Genomic DNA, 5149 nt, shown 5'->3' with positions numbered 1-5149 from the left:
AATCTATTTTTGTTTTTACTACAATTACCATAAAAACAGTTTTAACATTAATCTTTCATCATGATATTGCTGATCTTGTCTCTTAGTAAATTTAGGATATCGATAGAGTCCTTTCGATTTGCTTAAAATAAACTAATTTGTTGATAGTTTTGCTTAGATTTCCTAATTTTTTGCTAGTTTTATAATTGTCTGTATAAGACAGATTTTAAGATATCAAATAAAATATTAACTAGGAATAAAATTTTGCATGTTTGCTTTGAATCTCATCTTAGTGGGCCTATATCTACATATTTAACATTAATTATATAAATGGTTGATAGCTATTCCCTAAGGCTGAGATGTATCTTTCTGTTTATATTTTTGAAATTATTTCATAATAAATGAATCTTAAATTACATAAAATGTTTTTCTTTCTTTTTTAATATAAGTGTTTTTGCTCATTTAACCTGTTAGATATTTTTCTATTCTCAGCCAAATTTCATTGGTCTTAATGTGTTAATATTTTATACATCTGTCTTTGATTCTTATAAATTTATTAAAATTTTCTACATTTGTGGTGAGAAACAATCTGAGTTTCTCAAGCGTTAGTTAATGTAATTTGTTATATTTTAGTTAATAGACTTAACTTCAAAATAGGCAAAATGCTCACATAATTTATGTTATTAAATGGTGCACTTTTATCTTAACCTCTCACATTCCAAACATACCGCTGTCTTGCATTTCTTGTGTATTCTTTCAAAGTCTGTTTTTATTATTTAAACTATCAATAGGTGTTCTTAAATGCAGGTTTCAGATAACTTTGGAAGTTGTGACTTTAGAAAAGAGTTAAAAACTTTTAGGACTCCCATGGAGCGACGAAATGTTCACACATTCAATAAAAAACAGTAGTTAACTGCGTGTACTGAACAAATAGGAGGGTAAAATCATCCTTTTATGATTCTGCTTAAAACATTGCTAATTCTTCATTTTTTAAAGTGAAGAAAACTTTTGAGCTATTTACAGCTTTTACCAATTGGGTAATATATAATCCTATGAACAAAATTTGGAGCATATTTCTCTCTATCTGGTTTCTCAACTATTTTTGAGTATTCTCAACTTACGGCAATATATTTATTTGCATAAGTGTAATAAGAATTTGTTTTCTATGATCATTTTGGCAATACATATGCTAAAATTAGAATGACACAAAGATAAACATGGCCTCTGCACAAGGATGACATGCAAATTCATGAAGCATTCCATAATTTTTTTTTTAAAGAATATGTTTTCATTTGCAAAAGGACAAAATTTGAGAAACTGGTTCTTTTACCAAAGCTTTGATTGGAATGGCATACTTTCCTTTCAGAAATAAAATGTGACTTACAAAGTCAATTAAAGACTTTGGGAAAACTGACCTCATACCTTGTCTATACAGTCCTTATACAGAGTTTGTTACATATGGTAAGTAAAGAATGTAACTTTTTTTTTTTTTTTTTTTGACACTGTGTCTGGACAATAGAATGTAACTTTATAACAAGCTGAGGAGCCGTAAGTTATCTTGAGAGCTCAAAAGGAGAGAAATATATCCAACTCACAAAGTTATTTAATGGCACAAATAAACCATGACTGGGGTTAAGGCTTTAAAAAGTCTTTTCTGAAATAGAACAGTTTCTTCAAAGCTAGTATGTAAAGGATCTTATATAGCAAATACTTATTCATACTGTGCTATATGCAAATAATCAAACTTACATGTGATGAGAGAGAGAAAAAGAGAGACAGCATGTGAGAGACAGCATGCAAAAAAGTTAATACTTACATGCAACCCATACAGGTAACTTTAACTTTTGACTCTGTGCCTCAATCTGGTTACATTGTTTTACTATTCAGAGTCCTCAGGTTGTTGACCTAAGTTTTTAGTTGTAATAAAGATAAGCTACACTGGGTTTTTTCCCCACTTGGTTAGATGTATCATAGTACAATGAACATATAAAACTGATGTTAGCCCAACATTTAATAAAATTAGTGTGTAAAAGTGCTTTCTGTATCATAAAAGATTATTAATATTAGGAATTATAAACAATGAAAATGTACTACATATTTTATCAATTTATCTGTTGGTAAATACTTAGGTTGATTCTAATTCTTGTCTATTGTGAAAAATGCTGCAATAAACATGAAAGTTCAGATATAGCTTTGAGATACTGATTTTCTTGCTTTTGGATGTATTAACTCAGGGGTCCCCAAACTACAGCCCACGGGCCACATGTGGCTCCCTGAGGCCATTTATCCAGCCCCCACTGCACTTCAAGAAGGGGCACCTCTTTCATTGGTGGTCAGTGAGAGGAGCACAGGATGCAGATCCTGTGTTCCTGGAGTACTGTATGTGAGCGGCGCCGCAAAGTGCGGCGTCGCTCACATACAGTACTACTTCCAGTGATGCGGGACACACGTGTCACGGCTCCGGAAGCGCATCATATGACGCACATCCGGTCTGCAGCTGCGGCGCCCCACATCACCAGAAGCAGTGTGAAATAACAGCAGAAGTAGGAAGAAAGGCAAAGCACTATAACCATTACTACACAGTACAGTGGCCCCCATACTCCCCTAAATGTACAACAACATAATGGCCCCTATAACCTCTCTTTGCCCAAAAGTCTCCCCCAACATTACTACACAAGTTTTCCCTATTATAAGACCCTGTCTTATATTAATTTTACCCCCAAAAGATGGGGCTGTCTTATTTTTAGGAGGTGTCTTATAATAGGGGAAAAATGCAGCAGTGGGCTTCCCACAGAAGAGGCCCACCGCTGCTGCAGATGTCCAGGACACTGTATACACAGTGTCACAGGCTGATCACCGCCATCCCTGTATACAGCACTGGAGGTGGTGCTGGGCCTGTGACACTGTATACCGCTGTCTGGGATAGTGGAGGCAGCAGTGCTGGCTGTGAAGGGTGTCACACCTTGCATAGTCTGGCCCTCCAATGGTCTGAGGACAGTGAACTGGCCCCCTGTGTAAAAAGTTTGGGGACCCCTGTATTAACTAGTAGTGGGATTGCTAGATTACATGGCAGCTCTATTTTTAGTTTTTTGAGGAACCTCCATACTACATTCCACTGTAGCTGTACTTACATTCCCACCAACAATGTACAAGGGTTTCCATTTTTTCACAATTTATTATTGCCTGTTTTGGGGGTAAAAGCAATTTTAATTGGTGTAAGATGAATATCATTGTGATTTTTATTTGCTTTTCTCTGATGATTAATGATGTTGAGTGTATTTACTTATGCCTGTTGGCTATTTGTATGTCTTCCTTCGTTAAATGTCTATTCAGATCTTTTACACATTTTAAAATCATATTATTTGATTTTTTTCTATTGAGTTGTATCTCTTAATATATTGTTTATTAATTTCTTGTCAGATGGGTAGTTTGCCAATATTTACCTCCATTCTGTGGATTGTCTCTTCATTTTGCCGATTGTTTCCTTTGCTGCACAGAAGCTTTTTACCTTTTTACCTTTCTGTGATATCATTTGTCCATTTTTGCTTTAGTTGCCTGTGCTTTTGAGGTATTTCTCAAGAAACACTGGCCCACACCAGTGTCCTGGAGAATTTCCCCAAAGTTTTCTTTTAGTAGTTTCATAATTTCAGGTGTTACATTTAAGTCTTTAATTATTGTGATTTGAATTTTTTTTTGAGTTTTCTGTCTCAATTTTTGCCTTAATATATGACCTGTCCTTGAGAACAATCCACTTACTAGGGAAAATAATGTGTATATCATGGCTGTTAGAGGAAATGTTCTGTAAATATCTATTAGGTACATTTGGCCTGTGGTGCAGAATAAGTCCAATGTTTCTTTGTTGATTTTCTGTCTGTATAGTTTGTCCTACTTTCAGTAGGATGTTGAGGTATCCAGCTATTATTGTATGGATGTCTATTTCTCTCTTTATTTTTAGTAATATTTGCTTCATATATATTGATGCTCCAGCGTTGGGTGCGTATATAAAATTGTTGTATTCTCCTGATGAATTGACCCCATTTTTCATTACATCATGTCCTTCCTTGTACTTTTTGTAGTTTTCTACTTAAATCTGTTTTATCTGATTCAATAATAGCTGCTCCTGCTCTTCTTTGGTTTCCATTTGCATAAAATATCTTTTCCCATTCCTTTGTTTTTAACCTACATGTGTCTTTATAGGTGAAATGTGTTTCTTGAAGACAGCACATAATTTATTTTATTACATTTTATTTATTTTGTGAAACCTATTCCACCCTCCTATGTCTTTTGATTGGAAAGTTTGGTCCCTTTACATTTAATGCTATTATTAATTGGTAAAGATTTACTCCTGCCAGTTTGTGGTTTTCTGGTTGTTTAATGGTCCTCTCTTCCTTTATGTCTGCGTTTGTATAAAACTAATCTTCTGTAGTAATATATTTTAATTTTTTGCTTTTTATTTTCTGTGTATCTATTTTAGGTGGTTTTTTGTTTGTTTATTTGTTTAAGAGATGGGATCTTGCCATGTTGCCCAAGCTGGAGTGCAGTGACTATTCATAAGCACAATCCCACTACTGATCAGCATGGGAGTTTTGACCTCCTCCATTTCTGACCTGGGCCAGTTCACCAGTTCACCCCTCCTTAGGCAACCTGGTGGTCCCCCACTCATGAGAGGTCACAATATTGATTGCAAAGTTAGTGTAGAAACCCAATCAGCATAGGGCACTACAGCCCAGAACTCCCGGACTCAAGCAATCTTCCAGCCTCAGCCTCCCAAGTAGGTGGGACTACAGGCATGCGCCATGGCACCCGGCTGTAGATTTTTTTTATTTGAAATTACCATAGGGCTTGCAAATAACATGTTATAATCAATCATTTTAAACAGATCACAAGTTTTCTTGGATTACAAACAACAACAAACAAGCAAAAAGAAAAGTAATACAAACTGTACACTTGGCTCACACCTGTAATCTCAGCACTTTGGGAGGCTGAGCCAGGCAGATGACCTGACATCAGATGTTGAGACTAGCCTGGCCAACGTGGCAAAAACCTTAGCTGGGCATGGTGGTACATATCTGTAGCCCCAGCTACTAGAGAGGCTGAGGCACGAGAACTACTGGAACCTGGAAGGCAGAGGTTGTAGTGAGCAGAACTCCAGTCTGGGCGACAAGAGCAG

At 35.8% G+C, this 5149-nt stretch overlaps 1 non-coding gene across 1 annotated transcript; it reads left to right on the top strand.

Annotated features, from left to right (window-relative positions):
- Positions 1–1137: 1137 nt before the first annotated feature.
- On the top strand, positions 1138–1248 carry LOC120363433 (U6 spliceosomal RNA). The gene has a single exon (XR_005578986.1). It is a non-coding gene; the product is annotated as a U6 spliceosomal RNA (small nuclear RNA).
- Positions 1249–5149: the final 3901 nt, after the last annotated feature.

The sequence above is a fragment of the Saimiri boliviensis genome, chromosome 4, assembly GCF_048565385.1.
Source record: "Saimiri boliviensis isolate mSaiBol1 chromosome 4, mSaiBol1.pri, whole genome shotgun sequence".
NCBI lineage: Eukaryota > Metazoa > Chordata > Mammalia > Primates > Cebidae > Saimiri > Saimiri boliviensis.
The sequence above is the reverse complement of the archived record's forward strand: the minus strand, read 5'-3'. Positions and strand labels throughout refer to the sequence as shown.